We start from the raw sequence: 23,921 nt of genomic DNA on the forward strand, positions 1-23,921 counted from the left end.
TTTTAATATGAAACTAGCTTCTAATTTGCAAATCTCTGCTAAAGTTTTCTACTTGGATTGTGATTACTCTCAAATTCAACATGTTTAAATCCAAATTCATCATTGCTACCAGTTGTATTAATTAGGCAATTTTGAGTTCAATTATGAGTAATAAGAAGCCTAACTAAGCTTAACACACAAAGTGCTATGGGTTTGGGGGTTTTTTTTCCCTTTTTCTGCACAGGAAATGCAGAGGTAGGCAGTGCTGGCTTTAGTTTTAGTGAGCCAATGATGCCAGGGCTGAGGTCTCTGAAATACTCTTGGACTTTCCTTCATGATCCTGGGATGTTAACTATAGTTCTTATCTTCTTTCCAGGTAGGAGAAGAAGGAAGGACAGAAGCTGGAAATGGTGGCACCTCTGCCAAGAAAGCAAAAGCTTTACCCAGAAATCGGAACAGGCTTTTATTTGTTTCACTGGCCAGTGTCCTGTCACATGACCACTCTATCACATGGCACAGGAATCTGAGGAAGTGAGGTTCTATCTTTCCCCCTATGATGATAAAGGAAGGAGGAAAAGGGATTGAAACAGATGCCATGTATAGTATCTGCCTGCCGTGAGGTTTGTCTCAGGAATTTCCTTTTTTCATTGTGTTTTTGTTAATTGAATAGTTGTTTTCCTGGTCAACCAGTTTTAAAACCTGGTGTCACCCTCAGCCCTCCCCCACTTCTCCAATTCAACACCTTTCCAAGTGAGACTTTAACCCTAAAATGCTTTTATTCCTTTCCAACTGTATTTGCCATCATCCTAACTCAGACCCTTCATATCTTTGGCCTGGACAGAACACTTGCGTCTTTGCCTCCAGTCTCTTTGTACTCTGCCCAAACCATCTTGCACACCGACAGTCATCTTACCAAAGTAATCAGAAGCTGTTCATGGACTTCCTGTTGCCAACCAAAGGCCAGACTCCTTGGCCTTGCCTTCAAGGCCCTTCACTGTCCATTCCTGCAGACTGGGTTGCTCACTGGATACGTTCTAGACTTTTCCACTCTGTGCTACTGTTCATGCCCTACTTCTTGTCCAGAATGCCTGCCTTCTCTCTTTTTTTCCTCCACCTCTTTAAACTTCTCCCCATATGATAGTTACATCAAGATCGAGGACAAGGACTTTTTCTTAAGCCACAATGCTGGAGTCAAAGAACTCATTGTGATAACTCAACATGTTCCAACACTCAACCCACAGAGGGCTGCATTCCTCTGGGTTTATTCTCTCACATTCTTATGACTGGAAGTGGCCTGAGGCTCTTGCCTGGAAAGACATGAGACACACAGGATAGGCAAGCGCAAGATAAAGAAATACTATTTGACTCACTGGTCTTCAGAGAACAATTTTATGGACTTACTTTCTGCCATTGAAGAGGTAACCTCTGTAGGTCTAGGGCAAAAGAAGCATGGTTTCAGCTTGCCTTGAGCCAAGGTAAAGGATGCTTTCTGGGGGCTAGCCCAACTCACAAGGCGGTTACACTGGGACTAGGACCAAAGTCTCATTTGTAAGAACACATATGCATTTAACTCTCTCTCTCTCTCATTCTCTCTTGCTATCCCTCTCGCTCGCTCTCTCTCTCTCTCCCTCTCTCAATCTCCATCTCTCTCAATCTCTTCTTTTTTGTTGTTGTTGAGAAAGTATGAGATAGCTAATTTTTGTATGTGTGTGTGAGGAAGATTGGCCCTGAGCTAATATCTGTTGTCAATCTTTCTCTCTTTTATTTTTTCTCCCCAAAGCCCCAGTACATATTTGTATACCCTAGTTGTAAGTCATTCTGGTTCTTCTATGTGGGATGCCGCCACAGCATGGCTTGATGAGTGGTGCATAGGTCTGCATCCAGGATCTGAATCTGTGAACCCCAGGCCATGGAAGCAGAGTGCACAAACTTATCCACTCAGCCATGGGACAGGCCCCATCATTCTCTCTGTCTCAAGATGTGTATGAAGAAAAGAGAGGCTCTGTGGCTGGGGTGCCCTGGTAAATGTTTAACAACCAGCTATTAAAGGAAAAAGCCTTTATTTGTCATGTTTGTCAATTTCTATACTGTAAATACTCCCACCATGACCAATTTCAAGCTACCAACATGATACCACTGAACACAGAACTGAGAAGAGAAGCACGCAATAGGCTCTTGCAAGCCCATGTGAGCTGGTACCAACACACTGTTGTGTGTTATTCATTTACGGAATGGCTATTTATTGTCTACTATATTCTAGGTTGAGCGATCTAGATACCGCAGGAAAGAAGACAGACGTGATCCCTTGCTCTAATGATGTTTACAACCTACAAGGGGGACAAAAGTTAATTTTCCAGGAATCCAGGCTTCTATCATCTTTTCCACCTTTGATCCAATTTACTTTTAATTTATGCTATATAAATTATTATTTTTATCATTTATGTGTATAAATTATTATGTAGATGTCTTTTGTCCTTCATTAACTCCCTCAGAATTGCTATCCCCTCAAATGATCTTCCCAGCATGTCTAACCAGCATCTTGTACCTAGTAGGCTTCTGTACATATTGATTAAAGAAATGAGTAAGTGTAGGAATGGTTGATGGGTTCACTTGTTTTTTGGTACAAGGGGAGGGTAGCTGAGATTGGAGTTGAAGTGGAGAGAATATCCATTAACAAAACCTCTTCCCTTTTAGTTCACTCTGTTCCCACCATTCCCAAGTAAGTGAGTTCATTATGCAAGTCAAACTTGGAGTGACTTCATCCTTACCCTCCTTCCCCATTCAGTTCCAAATAAAAATGAGTTACACAGAACCCACCAGCAGCACTTTATGAGTGCTAGAAATTGCTACCGTGCATCCTTAATAGCAGAGTAATCAAAAGTTATGATGCGTTTTTCTGTAATCACAAGAAATGATACCCACTTAGTGCTAAGTAAAGCAAATTCCTACCAAAAAAAGGCAAAAGCATTTCAATTTTCATTTTGAAATGAGTGAGTCAGAATCAATTTGGTAAAGCAGTTAACAGCAACTGTGCGCCCCTTTCCAGTTCATAACAGGTACAATTTTCTTTTAACAAACAGCCGAGCAGAGGTCTCTGATGCTGGATTAACATGGTGTGTTCAAACCTTCCTACTATTGTGTATTTAAAGTGGGTAATAGAGGCCATTAGAGAGACACCAACATGAATCTTAAGAAGCAGACCAATTTGCCAGCATTAAGAACATATCCTTAGAAAAAAATAAATATAAATAAAGTGGTAAGGAGTTTTTTCATGGGATTTCAGAACACTACAGCCTAAAAGTGCATCCCCAGTGTCTTTGTGTGAGCTATTAGCAACTGTGCCAAACCCAAGTTAGTGAAGGAAAGAAATATCTTAATTTTCTAAAGAGCATTTGTGCATTGTATATCCTCACTCTTTCCCCCAAAATGAGGATGTCAGCTAAAAAGAGACAAGTGTTAAATTTTAATTGGGTTGAGAAGACCAACATTCTCCCATTTCTTCGTCTCACACACACACAGACACACACTCTGTCTTCTCTGGGAACTGTAAAGACAGTTGACAAAATATATTTGTCTAATGTAATTATGTGTCCTAAGGAACTGATTTACAAAAAAAAAAAATCATTGTACCTTAAATTAACACCATAGCACATTTTTCCTATGTCTCCTTTCTTCTTTTTCCTTCTCTCTCTTTCTGTCTTTAATTCTTTACAAAACCATATTGTAAACGTGTGTGTATGTGTGTGTCTACACAAATACTTTTTAAAATTTAGCAGCAAGTTTTAATAAGAATTGCTGAAGCACCATGAAAAACTCATATTCTCGGAAGCAATTGGCATTTTTGGTCTTTTTGTTTTTCTTGCAGTTTATTTAATTAGTTAGTTCAACATTTAAACAAGAAAACTACATTGCAGCTGTTAAGATAAAATCCCTAATACACAGCATCCTGAGGTTGCTATCCAAAGACACCACAGTCATCTGACAGATACACGATCCTGGGTACTATTATTTTTTTGAAGACCTACAAATAATGAGAGCAGACTGGGTGGATAAAAATTATTAAAACATAAACCACTAGAAATGAAGTCACTTCAATAATGCAATGTCCTAGTTTCTTATTTTTCAAACTTCAAATAAGTGCTTCCCAAATTTTCACTGAAGCGGCTGTTGAAATCAATATTGTAGGATTCTAATCGTAAGACTCAATTAATATGATGCGGGCAAAAAGCTGGGTATTGATCCAGCTGATGTGAATAAAAGTCAATGAGCGCTCCTGTAGTCAAAACACACCTGGAGGAAAAATAACAAGGGTCCTACTTTTATTTATATGTGGGGGTTACGCTTCTTATGTGCTCCCCTAGCCCCGGGGATCCAGTCTCGCTTGGAGAGAACAGATCTTGTTTCATGAACTTGGAGAGACTGCCGTGCCGTTACTAAAGCAGGGACCATACTTTGGATGCAGTATGGTGGATGTAGATCCCAGGTTTGAAAATACAGTAAAATTTGCTGAAACTATTTATGAAGAATAGGTCATTTGTCCTTTCGTAATGACCCACATTGAAAACTAACCTGGCTTCTGTTTTTATCTGAAAGAAAGCCTTTGAGGTGAAGCTGAATAAAAAAGGAGACATATTTCTGTTGGAAAATTTATTAACAGGATGATTCCTATACACAGATACAAATGTAAGAAGGTTGAGAAGTGCTTATGCCGAAATACTCACAGTGATAGGTTATCGCCTATTAATAAGATTATAGGTACTTTAATCTTCTTTATGTTTATGATATGTATTTTCTGATTTTTCTGTAATTACTCCATATTACCTGTCAAGTAAAAATGAAAACAAACACACAACTATCCAGAGATGTTTTTGATATGAGTGAGATGCACCCAGGGGAAGAACCTGAGATGACCCAAAGAGTAGAACCCAGTGGAAGCCAACAAAAAGTGTGCAAGTCGAGGTCAAGAGACAGCAACTGGAGAAATGGTCTGAGCAGTAGAGAATGGCTAAAATGTCCTGGTCACGGAAGGGTAGCTGGCGAGCTGCAGCCTGGGAAATAGGGGGAAAGATAAAACCATTAAACCATTAAGACTTCAGTCTGTTGTCAGCTCATCCCTTTCTATGGAACTTTTGCAGGTTATTGATCAGACCAGCCCCGGCCAAGAGCCAGCATATAAGATTGGGTATACTGGTTGTACCATGCACAGGAGTCTCTGTAATTGACTGTGTGGGAGCTGAGATCCAGTCCACTCTGCACTTGCCATATCTAGTTCTCTGGCATGGAATAGAACCTCCGAGAGGAACCGACACCTTTTTCTAATCACTGAATAGCATTGTACGGGCCAGTACAATGTGAACTAGGGAACTAGTTCTATTCTAAGAACAGGTATTTTAAAACCCAGCCGTGGTTTTCTATCAGTATTTTTAGTATTCAAATGCAGCTGAATGCAGTCATAAGGATATTTTCATGAGTGCATCCCAATGCACCATCACTTCCTCTGCCAAATCCACATTTGGGCAATTGAGCACAGTAGTTAAGCAGCCCCAAGGGGCAAATTTGCCAATTGTTAAAGGCAATTGAAATAAGAGTTTATAATGGGATACAATTTTGAAACAACAATTCTATTATTTGACACTAAGAATGTTTCTTCTTTTATATGAACTAAAGAAGGAATTATCACCTTAAAAGATGGTTTTAAAGAAAGGGCAGATTTGACACTAAATGTGGAGGAAAGTGACAATTAAGAAAGGGAACTAGTAAAGTATAACCATTTGGCAAATATTGTCTGCGTGAATGCCTGTGACAAGTACACATCACCTTGCAAATAGAGGATTTACAGAGGTTATCATGAGTTTAGCCAGTGGCTAAACATAGTCTAAAAAGGGACTACAGTCACCCAGCTCCTTGACCTGTGTCCTATAGGCCTTATCTATGGTTATAGTCACCTTGGATAGGCCCAAAGGGAAGAGAAATATGAAAAGGAGGAAAAGAAAGCATTACTGATTGTCTATGATAGGTGAAGCAGTACACCAAATCCTTTTCATGTAATATTTCATTTATTCATAATCTCATTAATTTACAATTGATTGTATTGATTATTGATTGTTCAGTATGTAATGTCAACATTAGATCTTGGCCAGGCCTGGCATTCAAGGAGATAGGAAAGAAGTTATCACCCTGGTCCTGTAGACAATTGCCCATAAGAACCAGGGTATGAGTTGCCCAAGAAATGCCAGGCTGTTCACAAGGATGAGAAATCCGGAGTGGGAAGCAGAGGCTGCATAGGACAGTGAAGGAAGGGGAGCTTTGTCAGTTTTCTAAGTAACTCATCACAGTGGCTAGAGGCCCCAGGGAAGTCTGGGGCCACAAATCCCACCCTGAGCCTTGGACACGAAGAGTAGAAATGAGCTGAGAGAGGAGGGTAGGGATGCGTGAGGCTGTCAGTTCAGGTGGCAAAAGATTCCTTCTTAACCTCTTTTTTTTCTTTTTACTAAATCCATCCCTATGGATGCTTTTAAAAGGATATTGTTGAATAGAACACAAAAGGAGCACTCGATTTTGAAATGTAGGATAGGGACATGATAGAATCAGAATCATAGAATCTTATAGCTGGAAGGAAACATGGAGAGCCCCTAGGCAAGTTTTCACAGCGTGTTCTGTGGAGTTCTGTGTTCCGTGGCACCTCAGGGCTTTAGTAGGGGGCTGGAGGGGGGCAGTGAGGGGCTTGGCTGATATAGGGCAGAGGCTAATTTGACTCTCTTTTCTATATTTTCTATACAAGATCTCCTTTAGAGGAAAAAACAGAGAAATTCTAGTGTGTTAAAAAAAATTAAAAAGGAGAGGAGTCAAGCATCTCTTTTTACCAATGAAGTCCTCGGGCTGAGCCCGAGATAAGGTGACTTGCCCAAGGATCTGCAAGTTGATGGCACTTCCTCCAGGCTCCTGACTCTCACCACTACACCAGGCTGCCTCTCACTATGCAGCCTAATTCCCTATGCGATGGTTTAATTAAAACTGTGGCCATTTTGGTTTCCATCTTGAGATTCTAATTATTTTATGTTAAATATCTTGGTAGCTAATAAAGATGAATTAAATGTGTAAATACAAATTAAGTTTAAATAACATTTTAAACAGTGTTCGGGCCCTCCATCTCTCTGTCTGCCTGGACTTTAATATTTTAAAGATTTTTTTTTTTTCCTTTTTCTCCCCAAAGCCCCCCGGTACATAGTTGTATATTCTTCGTTGTGGGTCCTTCTAGTTGTGGCATGTGGGACACTGCCTCAGTGTGGTTTGATGAGCAGTGCCATGTCCGCGCCCAGGATTCGAACCAACGAAACACTGGGCCGCCTGCAGCGGAATGCACGAACTTAACCACTCGGCCACAGGGCCAGCCCCATGGACTTTAACATTTTAATCTATTACTGCCTCTGCAGATAAAACTTTATGCCATTTCGAGGATAATGCCTCATAACTTCTTTCTTCAAGGTCAAGGTATTATTTTTTTATGAGGAAAATTATTCTCTTAAACGAACCAAGTATAATTACCAAGTGTTTTTTATCCTGCAAGAATTTACATAGAAGTGATAAACAGTAAGTGACAATCGAGTTCTAATTCCATCCCAACCAACTCTGGTACTGCCGTAAACCTCTGGAAACAAAGTCGGAAACCACAGGAAACCCAATGTTGCATTTACCACCTCTGGTTTTACGCTCTTAGTTGCAGACGCAAAGGATTAGGGTCTGGAGCTACGAGAGAGGCAGGGTCCTAGAATCCCACCTGCCTTACCAATGTCTCCCCATAGAGGTCATAAATAATAATAATAATAATAATAATAATAATAATAATAATAAGCACATATGTGTGTCTATGTCCAGCATTGTTAATGTGCTCTCCATGCATTATCTCATTGAATCCTCACAACGACACCATCAGCGGGCACCAAGTATTGTTCTATTTTAAAGAAAAAGAAATGAAGGCACAAAGATAAAGTACTTTGGTCAAAGTCACAGGATTCAACCCAGGTGGCCCAACTCCAGAGCCCAGAAAGCAGGACCCCTAGAGAGGCAATGCAGATGTAATTTAGGTGAGTGACTCAGAAATCAGACCAAAGAAAACAAAAATAGCCGCTGTAAGAAGGACTGTGTTAGAGATAGCACAAAAATGGAAGGACATGGGACTCTCCTTTTGGGGAGGTCAAACCTCCCAAAAGGAATCAGGGAGGAGAGATGAGGACAGAAGAGGTGGGGGCAGGGGGTGATGCTGTACGTTAAGATGCTCCACTCTTGTCGATCCATCCTCCAATCTAAGAACTGATTCTGGAAACTAAGAAGCCAAAGGAGTACAAGAGTAGGAAGGAAGGAACAGTTTAGACCACCTGGGGGTGGAAGTGGCATAGGGGGAAGCTTGGGGAGGGGGAAAGGCCCGGGCACTGGAGAATTGCAAGCAGCAGCTGTGGGGAAGCTGAAAAAGGCCTGTGGAGATGGACAGGGGAGCTCACCAAGAATAAGCCCTAGTGGGTCATAGGAGAAGCAGAACGTGAGACAGGAGGAAGAGGTGCCAAATGAGCCGGGAGTGGGTGGCACCTTTGTCCATACTCCTGTCCCCTAGAGAGCACATGCCACCTCATTCACTACTCCTCCATCTTGACAGACTCCTTAAAAGCAACGACTATGTCTAGTTCCTCTTGAATCCTTCACGAATACCACATTTTTCAACACCCAAACAGGGCAGAAAGTAAACTACACACAGTATTTAAATTTAGTGCAATCCTGGCTGGACATAAAGTTGTCATCTAACAGTGTTTTGCACACGCTAGCAATGGACACTCAGTAATTACCAACTGGATCAGATGGAGCTGAATGAATTGGCAACTCCCTTGCGGGGAGTTGCAGGTATCAGGCAGAGATAGTGATAAGTAAGCAGATTTTTCTCCACTTCTAAAATCACCCCTGGCTTGGACAAAGACAGTGACATTCTCTGAGAGGGCAAGTTTTAAAGCTGATGCAACTCCTGCCCATAGCCTTCTCTCATTAACAAAACCATTCACAAGTAAAAGCAGGAAGAGCCCGGATGGTGAGAAGAGAGGGTCAGAAGCTGCGGGAGAGCAGGCTCCCAGTTCATCACGTGGGGACTAACTGGAGGAAGGTTTCCCTAACAGAGAAACTTGGAGAGAGTGAGGGAACCCCAAAACTAAAACCACCAGCTCTGCTGCTCTGCTTATTGCTAGTGCTGCCCATACGCATCTGTTTCCATTTGAAACAAATGAAAACCTCCCTTTTCTCTTGTTGACATCAAAGCCAGAGACCTGGCCAAAGCTCATTGTCATAACTGCTACCATTAATAATACTTAGGATCGTGATTACAATGCCGTCTACTCTGAGGCTGTGAAGAAAGAAGCGCAGGCAACAGACAATAGGGACCAGACTCTGCGGCATGCAGAGAATGTGTGCACCATCCCAGCCTCACACCAGATTTCGGGCAGAGCCTCAGAGAGGTGGTACTCCTCGAGCTCAGCCACTTCGGCAGGATGGGGACAGCCAGCTGGGGTAGGGCCAGCAGTGACCGATCGGCTGCTTCTCCACTCCGAGGCTTACTTCAGCTCTGTTTTCAGTTCTTCCGGTGTGAACGCAAGGTCAGGCCCATCCATCTCCTCCCCTCTTTGCTTTTTCTTATCATCCTGCCTGAATCTGAGTGACAAACAGCGGTCCTCACCACTTTCAACAATACCCAGATTTGTAAGGATTTAACTGACCCAAACACACCATACAATTAGCACAGGCCCTGGGGACCTCAAAAAAAAAAACCAGACGGAGGACTTAAATAAAACATCATCAATGCCTCCTCTCCTTTCTTTCTCTCTCTGGCGGTTCACCGGAACTGGGGGTGAGGGTGGGGAAGATTTCTGATAGCTGAGAGCTGCCTCCGTCCATTTTGGCTCTGCTTGAAACACCCAGAAGAGTGGAGTTGGGTTAAACTTAGCTCCGAGTGGAAAGAAACGACAACAGCATTGCAAATGTTTAAAGCTTATAAAAATAGACGCAGGGCTATAGCTGTTCCCTCTCCCCAGGCTTGGCATGTACTTGGCACTCAAATATTTGTGGAATGAATAAAGATTATATGCAAAATTGTACTGGAACACAATGTTTTCTGTATTTTCCGGCCTTTGGCAATCTCTGTCCTCTCCTCTTTTCCACCCATGCCTGACACTTTAAGCTCCTGTGGCAGTGAGCTGTCTTTTACTCCCAAAGCCACCACACATTTTCTCACTGAGTGTGTCCATCCACAGGGCCTTTCCCCAGCATCTATCTTAAAAAGTTGACTCATCTTTGCGAACCTTGCCTTGGTACCATAGAGTCCAGGAAGGCTGATGGGGAGTTTATTTCTCTTCTTTCTGCCTGATCTCTGTCTACTCCATGCATCTGTTATACATATCACAGGGTATTGCCATTTATCTGCTATCATTTCAGTTGTCTATACTAACTACTCCTAGTTCCATGCTGGCAAGGATTGTGATTTCAGTGATTAGCACAGTGATGGGCATATAATCGGTTCTTGAAGAAGTTCGATGAATGAATAAATGACCTTCAATTGATTCAAATCAAACTGGGGGGGAAAAAGACTTTCCATGACCCAAAGTGTGCCCAAACACCAACAATTAGTTTCACAAATACACACAGTTGATAATAAGGAAAGCAAAGAAAAAACTATCCCAAACCCATTATCCCCCTGTTAAACAAAAAGCTAGAGACACAAGAACTAGTAACGATGAAATATTAGCAGCAATTCCATTTCATATAGGCAGGAAGAAGAGCATGCTGAATTTGAGGTTTAATATTTTCAGGTGCACCCATTTCCCAGGGGCACGATTCCTTCCACTGTTCTCGCTGGAGTGCAAGCCACTGCTGATTTCTGGGAGGCTATTTGGTATAAAAATTATTTCACTGAACCGTGACTCCATATAATAGCCTTGAAATCATCACTGCATCTTCAACCAAAACAACATTTATCTACTTTGCACTCAAGGCTGTTGTTATTAGAACTTACACAATAGATTCCATCCAGAATTTGGTGCTGTCTCTAAAAATGAATATTCATTGTCTTTAAAAAGAGTGAGAATAAATTCCGCTTTTGCCTTGGATTTCCAGAAGCTCAAAATTATACCGAGTGTTCAGTAGTCTTAATAGCTTATCCCTAATTACTAATTTTAATTATAATTTCCTTTTTCTCCATATTTTCTGACCATTTCCTAATATTTATATCAGCTACCCTGTGTACACAAGTGTATGAGTGTGTGTGTTTTTTATTGTAAACTATCTCAAATCCATTCAGGATACAGGCAGACTATAAATCATACATTAGACAAAAAGAAATGTAGAAAAGCAATCAGGCAGGACTGGGAACCAAGAGCTGGCTCTCAGGCACCTCTTTAGACTGAGGACTCCCCACAACCTTAATCTCCTGGCTTGAACCTTATGAAATTGCCAGTATGCTTTCATTTTTGACCTACAAAAATGGCATTTTTTTAGCCCAATTCCTGCTTCCCATTGGTTAATTTCAGAACCTCTGAGGTTTCCAGTACTTCCTGGTTCTGTGCATTCTGAGCTAATTTTTACTCTGCCCCGGTGGTTTCCAAGCTCAGCTGTCTATTGGAACCATCTCTGGAGCTTTTAACTATCCTTACCCTGGGCCTTACCCCAAAGCAATTAAACCAATATCTTAAAAAAACAACCCAATATATCTCTTAGAATCGGACACAGGCATCAACATTTTTTAAAGCTTTCTAGGTGACACTACACAGAAGTAGTTGAGAACCACTGTCCTGTGGGAACTGCCCTCTTTATGTTTCAAATATACTTCCATCTAAAGATCTGAGAATAGATGCCGCTGAGCTCCGCCAAGATCATCCAGTTATCAAGAGGACCCTAGAGACATCATCCTTACAGACCCATCTGTCCTTATAGACCAAGAGATTGACCTGCAACCTGATTCTCTTGTTTAGACTCCCAAACCTTTATCATTTCCAGTCTGTAATTCCATTGCCCCAAGGTTGCCCATAAACTAAGAATACTATGGCCTATCTCTCCATCTCTTTGGCATTATCAGATGAAATCTTTTCTCTTTACTAATTGGCTAAGCACAAAAATAGTCCAATACTAGGAACACGGTCTCTAAGAACTTCTCTCTCCACCTCTGGTTAGGAAACGTTGCATGTGATGAAGCCTCTTCTTCCAGAAACACCTGTTTTCCAAAACAGAAAGCCTAGAAAGAAATCTGTTCTCATCTTCGTTTGCCCAACTCTGCTTTCATGATGATTGCTCGGCCTACAAAACTATCTGTAAACAGGCATCTGCTCCAATTCTAAATGTTCAGCAATGATTTGCCTTGCCTTCAGAGACCTCTACACTATCCATCTTGGCTCGGCACCCTTAAGAGCCAGTGATGTAAGCCAGATGCTGAGAGCTTCAGGCTGAGGCTGACATCATCCCCTTGTCAGGGACTCTGCCATCTCCCGCCATTGGCCGCTGCCGTGTGTGCCGAAGTTAAAGGTGGGCACTTAGCACATTTATTACATACGGGGCTTATTAGATAACTGGGCTCTGTTGTGATAAATTGGCTATGTGCTTCATTTGGACTCTCAATGCTCTGCAGGTTTTTCTAATTTAGTTTTGCCATGGCTCAGCCAAGATGGGATTCAGAGAAAGAAGAAGAAGGGAAGGGGGGGGATGGAGAGAAAAAACCTTGTGTTGTATATCAAATCCTTGCTTTGCCTCTTGCTGGCTCTGAAATGAAGGGCCTTTTAAGCTGCCATCCCCAACAGCATCCACAGAGCTGTCTTCCTCTGGGAGGTTTGTTTTTCTTAAAGTGCCCCAGCTCTTTCATGATGACTCCTCCATTCATTATGAATAGTTGCTGCTTTGGTCCAAAGCTGTCACTTTTTTTTTCTTTTTTCCCTTCCTTTTAAGTTTGGATTTAAATGTGAGCACATGCACACTCACACACACCTCCTCGGCAGCACTGCTAAACACGGGCGAGCAGGAGGGAGGAAGGGAGATGGAAAAAGGAGGTGGGAGAGGGCTTTTGGCTGTGCCCTGTGTGAATTGCTCTGTACCTGCAGCCTTTGAGAGGCTTCAGATCTCCCTCCCTCCAAGCGAACGCCAGGGCATCGAAGGCTGCTTTGAAACGTGGCAGGCTTTGAGTGCATATGTGCGTGCTTGTGCCATGAAACACGAAAATCTATTTCCCTATCAGAGTGACTGACATTTCTTTCCTCCTTAATGCAGGCCTTGATCTTTTCCCGACTGAGTTTTCTGATTCCCTCCAGCTTGCCTTATCAGTAGGTGAACCCTCATCAAAGGACACAGAAATCATATGGTCCCTGATGCCAGGCCTGGTTTAGCCCATTGGGGCCACTGACCACATCCCAAGGGCAACATCTGGGGAGCAGATGCCAGTTCAGTGGCCTTGAATGAAGAAATACCGAATGCCACCCGCTCCCAAGTTGTACAAACTTGGAGAGCAGCAAGAGGTTTGCCTACTTCTTGTACCTTTCTATAACATCACTGGGGTCATCTACTGCAGAGAGTGCTCTGCTAGCCCCCTGCCAATCCTATTCCATATCATCCCCCTAATTTTACTCAAACTACTCTTTAAACAAAGATTAGATTTTCTTGAGTAGCAGCTGGGTTTAGTGGGTGAGCTCTGGACTTTGGAGTCAAATAGGCAGAGGTATTCCCAGCTCCGCTCCTTAGTTGTATTTATATGTTATTTAACCATTCCATGCCTCAATTTCTCCATCAGTAAAGTAAAGAGAATGACTGCGCCCACCTCACAGGATTGTAGTATCTACAGACAAAACTCCTGGAACAGAGCCTGGCTCATAAGAGCTCCATAATTGTTCACCATTATCATTATGATGATTTCTCAGATATATGAAAAGTATCAAAGCACTTGCCAGCTTCTTGTGCATCCCTCTTCTCCTTTCCTTTGAGAAGGGATTCCAGGTCCTACTTCAACAAGGGAAGGGCTGAGACGATGGCAGCCCAGTGGAGGAGGAGGAGGGGGAGGGGGAGGAAGAGGTAAAGAGCTGGGCAGAACAGGAGAAGCTGAGCACCACTGCCATTGCTTCCAGTGTGACAGAGACCCAAGGACTCAGGACACATGGTTCCTATTGCTCAAGTCTCTCCATTCTAAGCTGTACATTTTTCTACACTCTAATGTTTCTGAAATCAAGATGTATTTTCAGTTAACGTGTATGTCTAATACAGTAGCATTTTTTTCTCAAAAAGGAAGTACTCTGTTGATGGTGCATCCTGGAATTGATGACATCTTTAGAATTCAGAAGATAACGTATTTCAAAAGGAAGTATGGCTTTTCAGCCCTACTCTGTGTACCAAGTACCAGTCTGGCTTAGAATAGCCAAGACGGCAGCTGGCCATTTGTTGTCTAGTATTTTGGTATCATTCTGTTAGGAAATGGAGGAAAAGAGTAGAGGCCTGCTGGAATTCCTGGTGACCTCAGAGCATCATGAGAATCTCTCGTTAGGATGTGACTCTGGCCATAATTCAACATCACAATGCGGTGATGACTATACCAATACCTAACTTCTTTCAGAGAGTGAACCGCCATTTGTAAAGACCCATGCTGTGAGTCTCAGAGCCCTAGAGAGTAAGTAATCATCATATGTATTGCTCCCTGGGTATTTGATAGTTGGTTACCTCAACCATTGACATTTACTGAGTGCCCATCACGTGCCAGGTACTGGTAAGAACTTGGGATACAAAGGTGAATATGGCCTCGAGTAACTTACAGGTTGAGAAAGGAGATAGATAAGAAAGACGTGTCTCTTAATTGTATTATAAAGGCAGGTATTACATTCTCTCTAAACCTCACAATTCTGCAGGTTTGGATTTCTTATTCCCAGTTTACAGATGGGGAACCGATGCTTTTAAGTGGTTAAGAGACCTGCTCAAGGACAAATAAAACCTTTAAGAGGTGCAATTAACATTTAAACATGATTTAATACTGCAACTGGCCCCACCTCGGCATTCGTGATTCTCTTACACTGCTCCGCTTTTTGTTTATGCTTGTTTGTCTTTTCCATGCTTCCTATCAGTTTCTAACATATTATACTGTTTACTTATTATTTTAGCATTTTTTAAAATTTTCTGTCTCGATCCACTGGAATGTAAATGCCATAATGATTCTGGCTTGCTCACTGCACATAGTAAGTTTTAATAAATAGTTGTTGAATAAACAGTTATCAGATGGTTCTGAAGGCTTAACTCTTTCTTCTGATCTCTATCATAATGCCCATAAGTCCATAATAAGTACTACTTAGAGGTTTAAATAAAATGCTGTGGGAGCTCAGAGAAAGACTTAAAAATATTGGCTAAACTTGAGTGCAGAAACCTGGAAAAGTGGGAAAGCAGAGTTTATCAATGTATGGCCCCCTGACAACCTGTTTCAGAATTGTATCAGGACCTGCGAAAAACTCACGTTCCTGAATCCCACCCTAGACGAACTACATTGCATTTCCTGAGCCTAGGCATGCGCGTTGTAACACACTTCCCGGGTGGTTGGCATAAACCCCCAAAGCCTTAGAGTCACTGAAGGGTTAAAGATGGGAGACGAGGCCTGGGGAAAGGGTGGAGGAGAGACAATAGTAATACTGAATGCTTTTATAGATGAAGAATCGAGGACCAGACGAGTTTAGTCACTTATCCCAAATCACAAAACCTATAAGTCAGAATTTGGTGTCAAGGTTCTTTCCGGTATATTTTCTTGGCTTTAGAGCTTTTACTTCTTTATATCTCTACAATGTAGTGCTTTATCCACAGTCACTCAAAAAATATTTCTTGAATAAGCTGATGCCTTACACTGTGGAACTAGATTGAGTAATTGCTCTTACTCTCTCAACTCTTGGCAATGGGGTCTCCTTATTTATATGAATCTCCCAGCCAACCCCTCAAAGCTCAGACTTTAAAATCTAGGGATTTGAGGAGGCCAAAAGCAGACAGACTGCTCTGCTCATGGTGGCATCTATCCCCTGTCTGGCAGGAAGGGAGTCAGCGGTGTGGTAGGGGCAGCCTGGGTGTGGGAAGCAGGTAGGAAAAAAATGGAGGAGAGTGAAGCATTCCAGTCTGGCTGGACTACTTTGGACTTTTACAGAGTGGCACAGTTCGCAACCAACTCAAGGTTGGCAAGACGCACACATAATCTAACAAAGGGTTTCCATGGAGCAGCAGCCTCCAGGTTAGCTTGGCTTTCTGCTACATCCTTGGACATCACCTCTAATTCTGGGGTGTATCAATCCTTTACTTTGCCAACCAACAGCTTAATTCAGAAACAACAATAAAAACAGGAAGCTCATCAAGTGTTATTTTTACCAGAAGTTTCCAGGAAAAAAAAAAAAGAAAAAAATTAAAACACACCCTGACACCATCCCATGCCCCGTCATATCCCATTTTTACAGTTTAGCTGTGGGGTGTGTGATCCGCAGCCAGAAATAAAACAGAACTGGAAGAGTCAGCCATCTGTCTGGAAGCGCATACAGTCCCAGATGGCGCTTCCTTTCTGGCTTTCTGGTAACAATCTCCTCTGTCTAACGAAATGAGGCAGAAATTGCCCAGTGAGTTAGTGGGGGTGATGAACCCCCGCCTCCCGGCTCTGGCGCTAGAATTTGAAATCCCCCAGCCATGCTGAATTTATCTGTACTTATTACCTTGCCCTTGCTATCGTCATGCATCAGAGTTGTGTCTCTATATTTTCAAAATGAGTGTGCATGAATTTTTCAAGGGCCAGAACTATTTTCTCCTCTTATGCATCAAGTCTTAGGCCGCCCAAAGAATGACGTACTTTCTGTACCCTGCACACAGTGGTGACAAACACCTACTGACCAACTAACTGGCTTACTAACCATCCAAGCACCTTGCTGGAAGAGAGGAAAGGATTCTCACAAGCCCTGGTAACCACAACGTGCCTTTGCTCTCTATCTGTCAGTTGCCCAGAGTCAGTTCTTTGAAGTCAATTCTACGTCAACCCAAGCATGTACAGTCTTTAAGTTAGGAACTGGGGTAGAAGGGAGGGCGAGAGATGGCTAATCAGAATGATGTTATATAAAGACCCCTGGGATGGCCTTCAGAAGACTGTCTTTTCTACTAACGGGTAGCGAGACCATGGACAAGTAAGATATTTCATCTTCAGGAACTTGAGATTTCTCACTTCACGTAATAAATTCAGAGCTCTTTGGACATCAGAACTGGAGATTGCATCTTACTCATCCTTGTGTTGACTCCATTGTCTGGCACAGACAATGAGTTCCCAAATTGAGCTGCATCCGAGTCACCTGGAGGGCTTGTTACAGCACAGATTGCTGGCTCCACCCCCAGAGTTTTGGATTCAATAGGTCTGGTGCAAGAACCAAGGATTTTCATTCTAACAAGTTCCCAAGAGATGTTGATGCTGCAGGTCCAGGAACCACACTAGGAGACCCTTGGGCTAGCATCTGCCACACACATAGCAAGAATTCAGGAAACATTTGTTGACATGAATGAACGCACCAAGGAATCTGCCAAAGGACTTGAGAAACAGGTAACTTTTGGCACGAATCTAAGAAGTGCCGACAATATGAGCACCTCCTTCTTTGAGTTTATAGTCATTGACTAGTGACTATATATAGGGCTCAGCGTGGCCCTTCAACGTACAAAGAAGAAACAAGTATTCCTTCAGGCCAGAAGGTTCTCCGGTTGATGAAACTTCAGCAAGCTGAGAAGACAACCCAGAAGTTTGCACAGGAAGATAACCCGAATGGTGTCCGGAATGAAATAACTATTTTCTTAGTAGTAAGGATATGTTAACACCAGGAAGAGAGAAAATTAAGTAAAGCAAGTTAAACATATATTACTAATATATTTCTTTTATGAATCTGTATATATACACCTTTTCTCTGGGAAAAAAAAAAACTTCCTTTAAAGATTAAAAACACGTATAACACAAAAACAGTTTCAGAATCTTCAGTTTTATCCATTGGTTTACAACAATTGTTTGGCCATCACAGCAGCCAACTTCATCTATCCTTAAAATGCTGAGTAAATGAATTGATTGTCCTTCTACCTGTAGGTTAATGTTGTTAAGCCGGTGAGGAGCTCATTAATCAAGGATAGCCTTTTTCTTGACTAAGGTGACCTGTAACTAGGTAAATTAAAATTCGAGATAGGGTACCATCTGAAACAAAAAACTTCCTGTAGACTTCCCTGAAATTAAAATTAGGCTAGAAGACTACAAGTAAAACATTAGTGGCTTCACATTTTCAACCTTACCATTTCAACCTTTCCCATGAACAAGTCACAAGAAGCCTGTTCTTCATTTCCTTAGCCAAAACTAACTGAATTAAAGGAGTGGGAGCCAAATCCATAATTATAATAGAGCTTTTTAACTCTCCTCTCTCAATAATTGAGAAAAAATGTAGACCAAAAACTCAATTGCTTACATCTAAATTCTGTGACATCAACTAACGTTTAGTTAAAGGTCTACATCGTTGTCCATTGGCCCCAGACATGCCCCCCACTCACCCTGGGAATCTCATATTTTCATGGGACCCTGCAGCTTGTTGGAATCATAGCTGTAGCCTCTAGGAGATGAGACAGATCTAATAACACTCCTCCGTCTTGTATAAAGTGTGAGTCATCTCTTCTTCTACGAGAGGCCAATACATTTAAAGGTTTGCTTTTGTAATAGCAACTGATTTAAACACCACAAGGGGAGGTCCTCAAGGATCTGCCTCCAATGCCACAGACGCCTTTTCCCCTTTATTGAGAAGGTTCTGGCTGGAGATGATAATTGACCAGAATACTGTCATGGGTATGAAAATTATAGACACAGATTTCCCTCCTCCTTCAGCTAAGAGGAAACCTAGACTATGTGTCCTGAGGTTAAAGAGAGTTGTGTCAAGGTTCCCATGCTTTTATCTTCGTGAATATATGAATAATTTTTCCTTCTCTCCATTCTTTCTACCCACCCCATGTACAGATTGGTGCTGTCTTTGTTCCTATAAAAGTTTCTTATGTACTGAATAAAATCCAAGTTATTTTTGTGGCATATCCACAAACCTGTCCTACTGACTAAAATAACCTCATCTCCCAACTCTCTTCTATCTACTAACCATGCAAACCAAAACTATCCTTCACCTTCCGTGTTTTTGCATTTTCCTATCCCATTCCCCCAACAAGGCTCTCTTCATCCTCCAGAGCTTGTCTCATGTTACCTCCTCCATGAAGCATTCTGGGTCTGCCTCTTCCATGCGTCCATGACCTCCTGGGCATGCCTCCTCTGTAGCTACGATCACCCTGTATTATAGTTGTGTACTTGTATGTCAGTATCCTGAGGGCAGAAACAGGGCCTTATGGTGCATATTAAGTGTGTCTTCAAGTTTGTGGAATAAATGCATGAACAACAGCAGAATAAGACCCTTAATTTACTCTTGTAGGGTCTTAGCTGGGCTGCCACACCCAGCTGGACTACCATGTCCGCTGAGCTATACCGTAAGCTCCCTGTAGTCTATTGGTCACTAGACAAGCTGTGGCAGCTCCGTGAAAGGAGAGAGGGTGGCTCATTTTAGAAGCAGAATGTAAGCTGTTAGGATCTTGGAATCCTAACCATGGATGACTTTATCTTTGTCACTTTATGGCTCCTCTGGTGTCACTTAGACAGTAAAATCTCCTACCCCTTTTACATGAGGTGTAAATGTGTTTTCACACTTCTGCCTGGTGAAGTACTTTCTGTAATGGTGATGGTTAATTACCTGACAATGAATTCCCTCTCCCAAGAGGAGAGGGAGGGACGGTGGCGGGAGGACACAGGAAGTTATTTGGGTCACACTCCCTCAGAGAGCAAGCCAAACAGACATGTGCTCTTCCTTGGGAAGTGTTTTCTCCAGGGCTACCCATTTCTGCCCGCAACCCCTCCCATCCCTTCACTTCTTACTCATTTTCTCCCTCTGTTTCCTCTGTCAAATCACAGAAAACACCAAGTAACCCTCTGGGCTTTTAGGAGATTTCATTGTACTTGGTAATGTATGATTTATAAACATAAATAAAATAAATAGAATTCTGAGGGAATAAATTCTAAGTGGAATATCAATAAATCTCCTCCCTCCGATGATGTCTCTATGATTTTCTCCTTCTTCCCTTCTTCGCACCCCCTTTCCCACATCGGGAGAGTGGTCGGTTCTTTCCATCAGAAGAAATTAGGGGGAGGGAAAGGCGAGTAGGGAGTAGGGGGAGAGGTTGTGTGAGAAATGTAGCACAAAGCTGCATTGAAATGTAAATTCCTTCAAATTATTAAGCACCAGAGAGCAGCTCTCGCCAGCCCTTTGTTCCTCAGAGTCAGAATGTGTAATCTAGAAGAATAAATATCCAGTCAGTTATCAGCCACACAAAGAAATTTGGGCCATACATATTCAGAGCCCCAAGTCCCACAGATACCCCTCATGCTCATCAGGAAAGTTCTGGTCACAGCCCCCAATCACTCGTCTGAATACTTCTAAATGGGGGTCAGGATTATAGTCATTTTCTGTCCGCCCCACCTCCCACCCGTGAACCCTATCAGCTGTCTGGAAACCTAGACCTCCTACTAAGGGCTTTAAACACAAGGCCATCTGGTTTGCTCCTTTTTTCAGCCTCGCAGTGGTGATGCATTGGCTGGGGCCTTCCTTTCCCATGGAGGAGACTTTCTCAACATTCTGCCCAGAGTTGCACTCCTCACAGCTTGGGATGAATGACTCTGTAGTCTAATTTACATTTTTAGTTCCCTCTTCGCTTCAGGAACCCACAGATCTTCCAAGTAGGAGAGCAGACTATGATCAGTCCACTCCTCGCCCTTCTTCCCATTTTCAAACAAAACATTCAGCTCTAAACCCATAAGGTTGGTAATGGCACGTTTTACAAGCATGCACTGTCAGCGGCATTACAAATGGTGCCTTCGTGGCTTAGTAGACTCCACGACCCGCGTCACCGTCTCTCAGGTGTCTGCCTCTTCTGGATTGTGGTCAGACTCCAGAGATTTATTCTTTGCCCTTCTTCCACTGCTCTTCCTCCCGCTCATGTGTGTAGAACACACTAGGCACTCAGAAAGATGACTGACAGATTTTGTAAACCCATATGGTAAATTAAGAGGGGACTCCATGGGCGTGCGTCCACATTCGTGAATACTGTGTTTTCTTAAGTCTTGGCCTTTCTTTTTAAATGGGTTTTGTAGAGCAATAGCTGTTGTGAAAGAATAGCCATTTGATCTTACCTGTCAACCCAGAGTCTGCTTTCCCAGGAACAGCACGTTTCCTTGTTATTACATAGTTCTTGGTAACGCATGTCACTTTTGTTTCAACACTTATCAAAGCCTGACTTAACTCTTGTAAGGCCTGCGTTTCTCCTTGTAGATTATAATCTCTTTAAAAATATGAATCATATAGTAGTCATTTTGTTACACAAAAGTCCTAAAGGTTGTCTTAAATCAAGGAAGAACTCAATAAATGCCTGCTGGTTTGAGTTCGAGTGAATCGCCCCCTCATACACCCTGTCACCAGGTGTCCTTTACCAAAAATTCCGTTCTTGCCAGGGGCCCAGGAATCTTCAGGCTCTGGGATGGGTTCCGGCTTCACCAAGAGGCCTTTCTTTCAGAATGTTATATTGCCCAAGTCTCCTCCCTTCTGTTCCTGACTATCCTTATAATTATCCTCCTTCTTTCACCCTTGGGATTTATGTCCCATAGAACTCTGCCAAAATGTGCACCCCATTGTGACATTAGATACATGGCATATCCAACCTTATCTTTTTTGCTAGCTTTTCAACCAGCTACTTTGCTGTGTGAATGCTCCTGAGCATGACCCGCCAAATGGCATGGGTACTGATAGGCCTGGCTGGCCAAGACCTTCTTCAGCCTCAGCACGTGATGTTGTGATTTGAAATAAGAAATAGAGATTTGGTCTTCACTCATTTCTGGCACAGAGCTCCTAAAACCCTTGGAATTTCTTAAGTGATGAGAGGGATAAATGTGTCTTTTGTTAGGTTAATGAGGTGATCTTTGGAAAGCACCTCAGGATGGGGCTGGTGGTCGGTGGAGTTAACCATGTCCTTAGAGGGGTGGATCGTTCAGACCCTTCCCCCACACCCCTCACTTCCCAACCCCTGGGGAGGGGAGAGGGGCTGGAGATTGAGTTCAGTTGCCACTGGCCATTGATTCAATCAATCATGCCTACAAAATGAAGCCTCCGTAAAAACCCAAAAGGTTTGGATTTGGAGAGCTTCTAGTTTGGGGAAGCAGAATGCTTCCACATGCCACCATGCTGGGCCCCAAACTCCATGGAGACAGAAACTCCTTTGTTTTCGACCTCACCTTAGGTATCTGTTCATCTGACTGTTGATTCGTATCCTTCAATATCCTTTGTAATAAACCAGTGATCTAGTGAGTAAACAGGTTTCCTGAATTCTGTGAGCTGCTCTAGCAAATTAATCAGACCCAAGGAGGGGGGTTCTCTGATTTATAGCCAATCCATCAGAAGTACAGGTAACAGCCCAGACTTGCAATTGTCATCCTGAGTGGGAGGGGGCATTGGACCCTCCAGGTTGGATGCAGACGTGCTGTGTGTGGAGCCCTGTGCAGGTGGTCGGGGCCCGCAGTACACTGGTGGGGACAGCTGGGAAGGCAGGGGTACGGTTGTCAGGATAAACAAGACGACGATGATGTGAAAGGAAAGAAAGAGAAGTACAACCAGAAGTAAAAGTTTCAGAAAGGAAAAAAGTGAGAAAATCAAAGAGAAAGAACAGCAACAGGAAAAAATAAAAAGAGTTTAGAAGAACCTAACATGCTCACATCAGAGAACAATTAGCAGCTAAACCGAGGCCAGGCTCAAGAAATTACAGGAGGAGTCGGACCTCAAATTAGCCAAAGAAACATTTGGTGTTAATAACAGAGCTTATGGAATCGATGCTTTGAATCCGTTTTCAAGAGATGACTTCATAGATTTTGCAAAGTTACTAAGAAATAAAAAATACACTATATGAAAAGGCACTATATTATGCAAGAGTTTGGAGTCCTTTTCTTTGGAAATTGATGACTTAAAGAAGATTATCAATTCATTGACTGGGCTTTGCAGTGACAAGCAGAAGCAGGGGAAGCGAAAAGAAGAAGGTAGGCTATTTGGAGTGGATTAAAGGCCACCGGGATAGACAGTGTGGCATACCACGGCGATGGTCTTGGCGGAGGACACGTGTAAGATTTTGAAGACCTCATGTGACGTTTTGATCATCTCCTGGTGTCTTCTTTGTGTTGTGTGCAATCCCTTCGACATGTAGGACAACTTCCTGTCCTTTCAGTTCTGCCAAATGCTACAGTTCTAAGTGTAGCACCTTTGTGCTCGCCATTGAACAGCTGGACAATCAAGTGCCACTGTGAGAACCAGAGAACAGGATCTTGCTGCCTAGGACTTAAAATCTGGAAGCTCAGGTGATACTACATCGTAGTTTAAAAAAAGATCCTAATAATGTTGTCATTGTTGCTGTCCCATTCTGTAGCAGCAGTGTGGCTAAATTGGAAACAAAGGTTGCAACAGGACCAAAAATTGTGTAGTATGTACTACCATTCAACTACCATTCAGCCTTAACCATACCTCCTTGAACTACTTCATAACTTATCAAGAAAAGCAGTTTTCAAAAAGGACATGTGGTGTGCACCCAGTATTAAAATTGAGCTCAAGGATTTAAAAAACGCATTGTGAAGAAGAATGCTTATCTCAGAGCGAAAACACTACTGTTGAAAAGCCATGAGTTTGATCCTTAAAAATCAAATGACCAAAACCCTGCAACTTGGAAGCTGAAGGTACACCTTGGTGGCATCACAAGTTATGGAATCTCCTGAGTGTCAATGGGTCTTGACTGTTTAGTTTTTATTG

The 23,921-nt window shown here is 42.5% G+C and overlaps 1 pseudogene; it reads left to right on the forward strand.

Annotated features, from left to right (window-relative positions):
* Positions 1-17,154: 17,154 nt before the first annotated feature.
* LOC139081665 (eukaryotic translation initiation factor 3 subunit J-like) lies at positions 17,155-23,267 on the forward strand (annotated as a pseudogene).
* Positions 23,268-23,921: the final 654 nt, after the last annotated feature.

The sequence above is a fragment of the Equus przewalskii genome, unplaced genomic scaffold, assembly GCF_037783145.1.
Source record: "Equus przewalskii isolate Varuska unplaced genomic scaffold, EquPr2 ChrUn-3, whole genome shotgun sequence".
NCBI classification, from domain to species: Eukaryota; Metazoa; Chordata; class Mammalia; order Perissodactyla; family Equidae; genus Equus; species Equus przewalskii.